The 12,896-nt window shown below is 47.9% G+C and overlaps 1 long non-coding RNA gene across 1 annotated transcript; it reads right to left on the bottom strand.

Moving 5' to 3' along the window:
- Window positions 1-7,794: 7,794 nt before the first annotated feature.
- LOC147346691 (uncharacterized) lies at window positions 7,795-12,600 on the bottom strand. Its single transcript, XR_015153118.1, has 3 exons — window positions 10,307-12,600; window positions 8,432-8,552; window positions 7,795-7,911 (listed from the first exon to the last, which is right to left on the bottom strand). It is a non-coding gene; the product is annotated as an uncharacterized LOC147346691 (long non-coding RNA).
- Between the last annotated feature and the right edge of the window lie 296 nt (window positions 12,601-12,896).

Below are 12,896 nucleotides of genomic sequence, written 5' to 3'. Positions count from 1 at the left end.
AGGGTGGCTCGAACAAATTTACTTCATCACACTCCTGAGGGCAGGAAGTCTAAGATCAGGATGCCAGAAGACTTGATTTCTCCTGAGGCCTCTCTCCTTGGCTTGCAGAGGGCTGTCTTCTTGCCATCTCTTCACATGGTCCTGCCTCTGCAGATACACCCCCGGTGTCTGTGTGTCCCAGTCTCTTCCTATGAAGATACCAATTCGATTGGACGCTAAGGTACTGAGGGATAGGGGTTCAGCATATGAATTTGGAGCAGGGGCTGTTCAGTCCATAACAAGGACCAACGTGCACAGCACATTAGCTGATGCATCTTCACCCCGGGCTGGGCACTAGAGGCCTTATTCCTGTTTTGAAGACATGGAGGCTAGTCCTGGGAGCGGTTGGCAATGGCTTACGGTCCTCCAGCTGACAATGGCACAGCATTTGTGTTCATGCTCTACCCTCTCACATATCCTAGACTTTTGGACTTCAGTGGGAGAAGATGGCACTGGGTGGAGTTTTAAAAAGCTGTCCTGCAGGCAGATGGGAGACGAGTGAGAGCAGAGGAGAAGGAGTCAGTGCCTCGGCAGGACCTCATAGCTTTGTCCAGATGGGAGGAAGAGGAGAGAGTTCCAGACAAGGACAGTGAGAACTGGAAGGTCCTCCTGAGAACTCAGTCTGCACTTCCCATTTCATCGGTGAGGAAACAGACTGGGAAAGGAGGGAGTGACGCAATGCTTTCCTCCTTGTGTATCTTCACGTGAAAGTCTTCTCCCTCTACTCAAGGCCAAACAACATTGTCATTTTCTCTGTTCTCCGCATAGGGCCCAGTATGCCCTTCAGAATAGAGGTTCGGGTGTTTAGCTACGAAACACGGAGGAAAAGAAACAGTGGTAAGGGGGTCTCAGCTTTATGCCCCTGACCCCCAGTGGTGGTGTGTAAAGGTATGCTAAGTCGCTTCAGTCATGTCCGACTCTGTGTGACCCCACCGACGGCAGCCCACCAGGCTCCACCATCCCTGGGATCCTCCAGGCAAGAATACTGGAGTGGGTTGCCATTTCCTTCTCCAATGCATGAAAGTGAAAAGTGAAAGGGAAGTCGCTCAGTCGTGTCCGACTCCTAGCGACCCCGTGGACTGCAGCCTACCAGGCTCCTCCGTCCATGGGATTTTCCAGGCAAGAGTGCTGGAGTGGGGTGCCATTGCCTTCTCCAGTGTAAAGGTATATACTACATCAAAGGAAAAAGCAAGCAAATTGCTAATCACACACACTCCTAGAGCATGAGGATGTGTATTATATATACACACATACCTGCCCCTAACAACACACACAATTTTTCCCCTTTTGAGACTTTTCACTAGAGAGACATCCTTCAGCCAACAATGACTCAGCATCAGAGGGTCTTTTCCCTCTCCAGGCTCCTCTTTCCTCTTCTTCCTGCCTCCACTGGAATTCTCCATGTTCTTCCATGCATCTTTAAATGAGGATTTTGCTAGACAAACCTCTTTCTTTGACCACTTCTCAAGTGTTATTTTTCTAAAATATTTGCCCAAACAACCCAATCAAAAAAAAAAAAAAAAAAAAGGTGTGGAAAACCTAAATAGACATTTCTCCAAAGAAGACATGCAGATGGTCAACAAACAGATGATCCAGCAATTCCACTCCTGGGCATATACCTAAAAAAAAACATAATTCCAAAAGATACACCCGCCCAGTGTTCACTGCAGCACTATTTACAATAGCCAGGACATGGAAGCAACCTAAATGTCCATCAGCAGAGGAATGGATAAAGATTTGGTGTGTACATAAAATAGAATATTACAACAGACTGGTTCCAAACAGTAAAAGGAGTATGTCAAGGCTGTATTGTCACCCTGCTTATTTAACTTATATGCAGAGTACTTCATGAGAAATGCTGGGCTGGAAGAAGCACAAGCTGGAATCAAGATTGCCGGGAGAAATATCAATAACCTCAGATATGCAGATGACACCACCCTTATGGCAGAAAGTAAAGAGGAACTAAAGAGCCTCTTGATGAAAGTAAAAGAGAGTGAAAAAGTTGGCTTAAAGCTTAACATTCAGAAAACGAAGATCATGGCATCTGGTCCCATCACTTCATGGGAAATAGATGGGGAAACAGTGGAAACAGTGTCAGACTTTATTTTGGGGGGCTCCAAAATCACTGCAGATGGTGACTGCAGCCATGAAATTAAAAGACGCTTACTCCTTGGAAGGAAAGTTATGACCAACCTAGATAGCATATTCAAAAGCAGAGACATTACTTTGCCAATAAAGGTCCGTCTAGTCAAGGCTATGGTTTTTCCAGTGGTCCTGTATGGATGTGAAAGCTGGACTGTGAAGAAACCTGAGCGCTGAAGAATTGATGCGTTTGAACTGTGGTGTTGGAGAAGACTCTTGAGAGTCCCCTGGACTGCAAGGAGATCCAACCAGTCCATTGTGAAGGAGATCAGCCCTGGGATTTCTTTGGAAGGAATGATGCTAAAGCTGAAACTCCAATACTTTGGCCACCTGATGCGAAGAGTTGACTCATTGGAAAAGACCCTGATGCTGGGAGGGATTGGGGGCAGGAGGAAAAGTGGACGACAGAGGATGAGATGGCTGGATGGCATCACTGACTCGATGGACGTGAGTTTGAGTGAACTCCGGGAGTTGGTGATGGACAGGGAGGCCTAGCGTGCTGCGATTCACGGGGTGGCAAAGAGTCAGACACGACTGAGCAACTGAACTGAACTGAACTGAGCCATAAAAAGGAAATATAAAGTAGAATATTACTGAGCCATAAAAAGAACAAAAATGTGCTATTTGCAGAGACTTGAATGGACCTAGAGACTTAAACAGAGTGAACTAAGTCAGAAAAAAAAATATTGTATAATATTGCTTATATGTGGAATTTAGAAAAATGATACAGATGAACTTATTTGCAAAGCAGAAATAGAGACAGAGATGTAAAGGACAAACATACAGATACCAAGTTGGGGGCAAGAGGGTGGGATGAATTGGGATATTGGGATTGACATATACACACTACTGTATATACAATAGATTACCTACTAGGAACATACTGTATAACACGGGAAGTCTGCTCTCTGGTGACCTAAATGGGAAGGAAAAATCAAGAGAGATATGTGTATCCATATAGCTGATTCACTTTGCTGTACAACAGAAACACAACATTGTGAAGCAACTATATTCCAATAAAAATAAAATATTTGCCCGGTGTTGGGCTGGTAAATATTGAACAACCAACTCTCCAGGGGAAAAGCAGATATATCAACTATTTCAAAAGAGTCAATAAAAAAAAAATGGTAGTAAACTAACTAGGAAGTGATGAATTTTGAGTAAATTTTACTTTTGTTTTTAATATAATTATGAATTTATATCATGCATTGTCAACAGGGGTGAAAGTTGGTTTTTGGCAGGGGGTGAAAAACAGTCTTACTCTTTTTATATATAAAGCACAAAAATACATCCAGTGCATAAACAGATATGCAATGTATCTGCAATATTAAAATTTTACAGGGATAGTGGTAGGAGATTAAGGGGAAAATGTCTAAAAAGGTCCTTAGGAGGCTATGAACAAACTGTTGAGAAACAGTGAATCTTATCGTTTGATTTTTAACAACCAGGTCACAGAACTGGCTCTTGCAAGCTTGTCTGAGCTGGTTCCAGCACACCCCAGACCTGGTGTAAGGCAGGTGGGAACAAAGTAGAGGAGAGAGAAAGAACCCCCTCTGCCACCCAAATAGTACAGCAGGCTGGTAGGAAAGATGGCATCAAGGGGTGTTAAAGCAAAGGGTCTCTGCTGCTGCTGCTAAGTCGCTTCAGTCGTGTCCGACTCTACGACCCCATAGACAGCAGCCCACCAGGCTCCACCGTCCCTGGGATTCTCCCCCATAAATCATGGTGGCTGCCCCTCTTTCAGCCACCGAGTCTCTGCCCACAACCTTGGGTCCTGGCCCATGTCATCCCATCAGATGGTTCCCCTGTCCTCCAGGAGCCCCAGGGCCTAGGCAGCATGGCAGGTGGGCGGTGGCATCCCACAGGGCCCCCTACCCAACAGGGCACAGCAGGGATTTGTGCACACACCCTCATCCTCACCCAGAGCGGCAGAGAATTCAAACTGTCTGTTCAGTGCCTCTGGTTGGGTGGTTCTGCTGAAAGGTCTCAGGCAGGCATAGGGTGGAGTGGGAAGCAGTGGGGGGGGGAGGCAGGGGGGGGTGGGGGGGAGACGAGTGCGGGTGTTCAGGAAGGGAGGGGCTTGTTTTCCTGTTGGGAATCAGAGGGGCCCATTCAGTGATGTTCCTCCTCATCAAAAGTTTCCAATGATGAGGATGTCACAGGCTTCAATGCTTGATTAGGTTGGGCCCATGAAAACCTAGAAGGCTTTGGGCAACTTTTCAGAGCTTCCTAAAGCTCTGGGGGTAGGGGTTGGGGGTTGGGGACCTCAGGCATGCAGATTCCAGCATGGGGCCCCCAGCTGGGCCTTCAGCCTTGCTGTGTCAGTGCCAGGACTAGGGAGGAGAGTGCCCTCGTTGAAGCACTGATGGTGGTTGCTCTAATTGCTTCAAGGGAGCCTGTCCAGAGTCAGCCAAAGGCACTCTGCTTTCTGTAAGCAGGGTGGAGAGGAGGCACCGGGAAACCTAGGAGGAGGCAGTTCCCTTTCTGCCCTCTGTCTCTCCCCCTTTCCTGACCTGTTAGGAAGCTAGGGGCTTGCTGCTCATCCCAGAGGTTCTCTGAATCCTCACAAAATCTCTACCTAGCTCCTCAGAATCTCATTTTCCAGAGGCTCAGCTGCCTCCGGAAAGGATCAGGCCTAGCAGTCACCCCAAAGAGCAACTTTCCTCCCCACCCTTGCCTTTCCCTTTTCCTGTCCTGTAAAATAGGTTTAATCATTGCCTTCTGACCCAGTCAAGGGGTAGGAGTTAATTGGTATGAGTTGAGTGCTCTGAGACCATCAGTTGAGGCTCTGGTGACCACTGCCCTTTTGTGCCCCTAGCTGCTCCGAGGCTTCTTTTTACAAAGTTCATTTATACAGTGAATGTGTGCCAAGTCGCTTCAGTTGTGTCCATCTTTGCAACCCTATAGACTGTCCAGCCTCCTCTGTCCATGTCCTCCTCCAGGGGATCTTCTAGATCCAGGGATCAAACACGTCTCTTACCTCTCCTGCACTGGCACGTGGGTTCTTTACCACTAGCACCACCTGCCCTTCACTATTTCTCCAAAGAATCACTGGGGGGTTGCCCTGATGCCTATCTGACAACACCGTCCCTATCAGTCACTACATCAGCTTCTACTTTGGGGCCTTTGTCAGACCTCCCCTAGGAGGCCCCTAAGGCCAGCCTGTCACTTGGAGCTGAGGGAAGCTGGAATCTGCACCAGCAGAGGGTGGCCAACCTCCAGCCTGGTCACGGAAGACTTGGCCACAGTGCTCCAAACAGGTGGGCCACATGCCTGGAAGGGCTGGCCAAGGTCAGCTGGCCAGAGATTAGGGCAGGGCTTCCAGTGCTCACGCTCAGCACGTCCTACCAACTCAGAGGCTTTACACACACCGTTCCCTCTACCTGGAAATCTCTTCTTCATTTGATTAACTCATTCATCTGCCCCAGCCCAACCATCACCTCCTCCAGGAAACAGCTTTCTTCTCATTTTCCACGTTTATGACAAACCTGTGATTACAGTTTTCATAGCCAAGGGATCCTGTGTATTGGACCTAACTTCTTTGAGTGTTAAAATGTTGTTAATCTCTGTCTCCACTTGAAGTCTCCCAAGAGTAGGTAGAACGTCTGTTCTTGCTCATCATTGCACCTCCATCTGAAGATTTACTGAATGAGGGGATGAAATGAGTTACCACACCTGTAAGGCCGTCACCACATAGCATTCCCTACCTTGTGCTGAAATCAACTGTTTATATGTCCTTCTCTCTAGGACTTGAGGTACTGAGGTGATCTGGTGAAGAGCATGGGTAGCGGAGCCACATTGATTGGGTTCATACTCGGGCTCTGCCACTTACTAGCTGAATAATAACCTTAGGCAAGTTACTAAATGTCTCTGTACCTCAGTTTCACCATCTGTAAAATGAGGGTAATGGTAAGTGAGTTAATACACGTGAGATGCTTAGAGCAGGGTCAGACAGGTAAATGCTCCGGTGAATGCGGGTGCTGTTACTATATGTCACCCAAACCCGAGGGCCTGGGGCATAATAGGTTTATTGATTGAACCAGCAACGTCCTAAAAAAAGAAAACTGAAGAGATGGGAGAGAGTGACCTGAGGTAAGAATTGGAGGGCCCTCAAGGGTAGAGAGAAGGTAGACAATCAGAAACCTAGCTGCCTCAGTATTTCCCTACCTAGCAGTGCTTTTTCCCCGTTAGTTAGAACTAACATTCCAACTCATTCCAACATTAACAGCGCATTCCAAGCGTAACAGCTGATTCCAGTTTGCTTTTTTCCACCAGTCCTCACAGAACCAGCTTCCAGGTTTGCCCCCAGGGACACCAGGACCACCAGCTGACACCCCCTCACCAGAAGTCTGGGTTTCAGTTGCAAGGCCAGCCATCCTCCCAGCTTCTAAGTTTTAACAACTGCAACCTTTTCCCTTTGTTTCTCCAGCCCTAGGGAAGCCCCAACTGCTTCCTGTGGTTGTGACTCACTGATACTTTGACATTCTCTCTTTGCCCTTTTCAATTCTGTACGTACATATTTTATATTAGATTCTCTGTTGAAATGACTGGTGTGGTTTCTGGCTCCTGACATACTTATCAGATCCTCAAACCTGAGGCCCAGAGTAATACAGCAGGAGCCAGCATCTCACAGCCCTGCTTTGCCTGAATTCTAATGGGAAACAGCTGCTTCAACCCCTTTTCGGGAATCTTATGGACGAGAGAGGGATATACTGCTCACAGGGATATCTAATCGGCTCTGGAAAAACTGGGCCAACAGTTAAACCACACAAACAAAACAGCTGCAGCTCCACACAGAACTGGCTGCCTGGGATAATGCCAAGACCAACAGTCAGGGGGCTCCGGGCCCCACCAGGGCTGCAGGCTTCTTGGGTCTGCATGGATACATCTCAAGAAAGAGGGGTTGAGTCCCCAGGGGCTGCCATTCCTGGACTCCAAGTCTTCCTTCATGCCTCTTGGATTCTCTAGAATAGGCTGCCCTGTTTTATTTTAGAACCTTCTGGTAAACTGTGGAGCCTTCCAGGGCTTCCTTTCCTGGTGCATGTCAAAGGCAGTGAAATACACATGGGAAGTTTCTAAAAATACTGATGCCTGAGCCCCACCTCAGGGCTGGTCAGAGATTCTGGTCTGGCCCAGCATTAAGCATTAAAGCTCTCAAGTGATTCCACTGTGCAGTCAGGATTAAAATCCACCGAGCTAAAAGAATGTATTAGGACAGCAATTCTCAAATTTGAGAATGCATCAGAATTACCTGGAGGGCATGTTAAACCACAGACTGCCAAGCCTCACACCAGTTTTCTGATTCAGTAGTTCTGGGGCAGGACCCAAGAATGTGCATTTCTTCTAAGTTCCTGGCAGATGCTCTGGTGTAAGGACCACATTTTAAGAGTCCCTTACTTACAAAGTACAGCCCGGGTTTGAATCTCAAGTTTGCCAGATGTAGTTGACTATCCACCTGTCACACGAGTGTATGCTCCTCGGTTCTGTCTCATCACAACAAAGATTTGGAGTGACGGACATTAAAGCTCCCCTCGGGGTGTCACAGCTCTTGGGTCTTAGACCGTGATATAGCTCTCAAGTCTCAAGCGGACCCTCTTATAGCTCTTAGACAAATCAGTGTTACAGCTCAGTGTTACAGCTCTATTTTATTTAGATAATAGCAGGAAAATCCATCGTCGAGGCGTGAGGGCATGTCGACCCAAAGACGCGAAGAGAAGAGCGCCCCAGCGCCTGGGGGAAAGAGAGAGAGTGAGCGAGCTTCGGCTCCTCTTTTTATCTGTTTTTCTCTCCCTGGGCCTGTCCTGTGTAAATTGGGCCAGCCAGGAGTGTTGTTTGTTTTACCTGAGGTCCTCACTCTGGTCCTCAGACCTTACCTTCCTTTGTTCTATTTTCGCGGGCTTTTCTCTTTCTTATCTTTTAGCCACCGCCATTCTGGTCTCCTTTTCCCTATTCTAACTACCTAACATTCCCCCCTCAAGAGATGGGAGGCCCAATTCTTTGGGAATAGGGGCGTCAAGGTCTTTCTACTTCCTGCTGAACTGGGACGGCGAGGGGTGTTGGGCCTCCCCCTCTTGCTAGTCTCAAGCCTCAGAGTCCTTATAGCGGTGTCCATCTAAGGGTGAGTGATATTTTCTGTGGTTGACTGTAGTTTTATATCTTTGTTGAACTGGCAGTGCGTGTTGTAGCTTGTTGACCTGGTGGCAGAGGCTCAGCCTCTATGATCTCAAAATTGGAGGAGACTACTGCATACCCGGCTCTTCTTTTTCCATCCAAGACAAAGCTGCTTCCATCAGTGTGCCAGATTTCCCCAGGAATGGTCAGAGGATCTTCTGACAATCCCTCTCGGGGTTTTGTCCAGTGGTCCAAGGTTTCTAGACAAGAGTGAAAGGGGAGAGAGCCCTCGGGGGTGGGTAGGAGGGTGGCTGGGTTAAGAACCTCACAAGGGGATATAGTGAGGCCTGGACTTTCCATCAGCATTACTTGATATCTGAGGATTCTTTGATCAGACATCCATAAGTGGCCTCTCCCATTTAGGAGTTGTTTTACTTGGTGGCTGGTAAAAACAGTTTGCCCCCAAAGGAGAGTTTTAAAGCATCTTCTATCATGATTGCAATAGCTGCAAGATTTCAAAGGCAGGGGGGCCAGCCTCAGGTGGTTGGATCGAGCCTCTTGGATAAGTAAGCTACAGGTTGGGGCTCAGATCCCAGCCTTTGAGTTAACACTCCCAAGGCTATTCCCTCTCTTTCATGGACATAAAGTTGGAATGCTTTTCCTGGATCTGGCAACCTCAAGGCAGGTGCCTGAGTTAAGGCCAGTTTTAGTGTAGCCTCTGCCTTCTTTTGAGGAGTTCCCCACATCAGCGGGATTGAATCACCCCCATCCCTTTAAGCTTTCATATAAGGGCTGGGCAATTAGACCATAGTTAGGTATCCAGATTCTAACAATACCCAGTTAGCCCCAGGAAAGCTCGCAATTGTTTTCGAGTCATGGGGGAGGGCAACTGGAGGATTCCTGGTACCTGATCAGAGGATAGCCTCCTGGACCCGTGTGTAATCTGAACTCCCAAGTAAGTGACCTTTGTCTCGACCATCTGTGTCTTAGCACAGGAGACTTTATATCCCCTTTCTGCCAAGAAGTTTAGAACCTGAATTGCATGTTGTTGGACATTTTTCTCATCTGGAGAGCAGATTAGTACATCATCTACATATTGCAATATTTTCTCATTAGGTCCCAGGGTCCAGAACTAGGAGATCCCGGCTAAGGGCCTGTCCAAACAGGTGGGGGCTATCTCTGAACCCCTGAGGTAATACTGTCCAAGTCATCTGTTGGTGTTTTTCTCCTGGGGCCTCCCACTCAAAGGCAAAAAGATATTGGGATTCTTTAGCCAGTGGTATGCAAAAAAAATGCATCTTTGAGATCCAAGACTGTAAACCACTTGGCCCTGGGTGGGATCTCTCCCAAGATTACATAGGGATTGGGTACTGTGGGATGGAGGGGGACTACAGCTTCATTTATGATCCAGAGATCTTGAACCATTCTCCAGGTTCCGTCTTTTTTCTTTACTGAGAGGACTGGGGTGTTACATGGCGAACTGGTGGGGACCAATAGCCCACAAGCAAGGAATTTATTTATTAAAGGCTGTAGTCTCTCCTGAGCCTCTTTTGAGAGGATATTGTTTCTGGTTAGGAAACTGAGTGGGATCTTGGAGGACAGTGATGACAGGTTCAGCTTGGTGGGCTCGTCCAGGAATCCCCTGGTCCCCTGGGGGTTAATTTTGTCCTCCCATAGTTTTCGGTCCCTCTCTATTGGAGAAAGTGTAATGGGTTCTTCAGTAGTAACCAGGAGCTGTAGGGCTCTAGGGGCTGAAAAGCTTCCCATCACAAGCGTGGTCCCCAGTTTAGTATGTCTCTTCCCAATAAGGGAGTAGGACACTCAGGGACCACCAGAAACTGGTGGGGAAATATTTGTCCATCCCAGCAACAAAGAAGTGCTCAGGTGAATCTTTTAGTAGTTGTTTTTCCTGTAGCACCCAAAATGGTACAGGTTTGGGAGGAGAAGGCTCCGGAGTAGGAGATCAAGATGCAGTAGGTAGCCCCTGTGTCAACCAAGAAATTCTCAGACCTACCTGCCACATCCAGTTGCACCCTTGGCTCCAGCCCCGTGATGGTTATCTGTGACAGGCGGGCTGGCTGGAGTGGGCTGCTTCAGTCCTCTTGAACCATTGTGAGGGCAGGCTTGGCACTTGACCTTGAGGCTCCTGGGTCCCGAGGGCAGAGTGCCGCCCAATGTTCCAGTTGATGGCATTTGTGGCAAGCCGTTCTAGGAGACTTGTCACGGTTTGGACACTCTTTGGCCCAATGCCCCGCCTGTCTACAGATCAGGCATTTGCCTAGTGCCTCGTCCTTCAAGGACTCAGGGTTTGCCATAGGGCTTCTCCGGAGGGCGGCCAGCATCTGGGCATGCCTTGTCTCTTTCCTTATCTCCCTCTCCTGGGCCTTGGCCTCCTTCTCCTGTTCTCTGTTATAAAAGGTATTGGTGGCCGTCTGGACCATCTCATCTAAAGAGGAAGCAGGGTCCTGCTGCTGTAGCTGTTGTAACTTAATTCTGATATCTGATGCACACTGGGACAGGAATTTGTCGTTTAAAATCACCTGTCCCTCATAAGAGTCTAAGTCCAGATTGGTAAACTTTTAGAGGGCCTCTTTTAGCCTTTCCAGAAAGGCAATGGGGTTCTCACTGGGCTGCTGAGTTATTGCTGAGACCCGGACATAGCTAATTACTTTTTGTTGGGCTGCTCTCAGTCCTGCCTTCACACAGATTAGAAAATGATCCCTTTCCCAGATGTGCTCAGGGTCATTATAATTCCAATTAGGATCGGAGGAGGGGACTGCAGTTTTCCCTACTGGGTATTTATCACTGGACATGTGAAGCCCTGTTGCATACCTCTGGGCTTCCTTTAAGACCCTAGGATGTTCAGGGTCAGATAAAATTTGACTAAATATGACCATGATGTCTTTCCACATCAAGTCAAAGGCCAAGGTTGGAATGTATCTATATATTTGCCTGGGTCATCTGTATAGCTTCCCAGGTCTTGTTTGATCTGTCTTAGTTCTAAGAAGGAGAAGGGCTTATGGACCCGGTTGGTCCGAATTCTCCTCCAGTTTCAACTAAGGGACACACTCGAGCGGGCTTTTGTAGAGGAGGTGCTCCCGGGTATGGGGGCACGTTTGGATATAAGGAAGGAGCACCAGGCAACTTGGGAGCTGTAGGAGGTAAGCCTTCATGGGGGATTCCTTTTCTTGGTTGCCTGTGCCTAACACCATTTGCCTAGTAGGCTCACTTTTAGGGCATACAACAATCCCATACCTAAGACAGAGTTCCTTCATATCTCTTAGTTGGAAGAAAATTTGGACATAGGGGATCTCTGTCCATTTCCCTTGTCTTTTGCAGAATAATTCTAGCTGCAGGATGGTATTGTAATTTAAAGTCCCATCCTCAGGTCAGTGTTCCTCGTCCCCCAGTGGATACTGTGGCCACGCAGTGGCACAAAAGAATTTTAAGTGACTTCTCCTTAGAGTTAGAGGATCGAACAGCTTCCAGTTATCAAGGATGCATTTCAAGGACGTCTGCCGGGAAGTGGATTGGTTATTTCCCATCTGAAAGACAGTCATGACAAGGAGAAAAGAAAAAGAAAAAAACTAATAGGCCTCCTTCGATTTCTATGGGTGGACTTCCTTAGGGGTGAGTCTTTCTGAAGCTTATCCTACCCAGTACTGTTGCAACCTGACAGCCAGGCATCCCCGGGTCAGGATGCAGATCCCCAGGCAGGCTGAGGCGTGACAGCCTCCTGAGAATTGGGTCCCTGGGCAGGTCGAGGCATGACGACCTCCTGGGACCCCTGGGACTGGCGGATCCCTGAGCAGGTTGAGGCGTGACAACCTTTTGAGGACCAGATCCCTAGGCAGGTCAAGGCAGGTTGACCTCCTAGAACCCCGGACTGGAGTTGAGCATCCCCAAGATCTCCAGCGTGACCAGTGCTGGGTAGGATTAAGGGGTTGTAATCTTAACTCATTGCTGGTTTGTCCACCGTGGATGGGCATAGATATGATGTAAAGCAATCCAAACCTATGCCCAGAGACTGGGAAACAGTGCAACAGTCATAAGCCTTGTCCTCTTATTGCTCTGAGGGATTGTAAGTCACTGATTTCTTCCCCTAGTCCTCCATAAGAGCAGATTAGGAGAAGAACACTGGAGTGGGTTGCCATTTCCTTCTCCAATGCATGAAAGTGAAAAGTGAAAGTGAGGTCACTCAGTCGTATCCGACTCTTAGCGACCCCATGGACTATAGCCTACCAGGCTCCTCCGTCCATGGGATTTTCCAGGCAAGAGTACTGGAGTGGGGTGCCATTGCCTTCTCCAAGGTAATAACAGAAGTAGTGACAAAGGAGTGGGTTATCTGGCCCTTTTAGGGACATTAAGGTATTTTAATAGTAGGTTGGGTGGAGCAATGTTGCCTACAAGGGGAAGGGTCCTGGAGTTAGTAATTGGCTTAAGAACAAATTGGCTTAAGAAAAATGTTAAGAGGCAACAGACCAGATGTTCCATAAAAGTGGAGTAGAGATTTGATCTGATCCAAGGGTATGTTTGTAACTTTAGAAGGGTGGTAAGGGTTTGGGCCCAAACGGCCTGTGGGGTTAACTCCCAAAGTGGCAAAC

The sequence above is a fragment of the Bos grunniens genome, chromosome 23, assembly GCF_055505025.1.
Source record: "Bos grunniens cultivar Pamir isolate PY7600 chromosome 23, Bosgru_T2T1.0, whole genome shotgun sequence".
Classification (NCBI taxonomy): Eukaryota; Metazoa; Chordata; class Mammalia; order Artiodactyla; family Bovidae; genus Bos; species Bos grunniens.
This window is presented reverse-complemented; position numbering and strand designations above follow the sequence as displayed.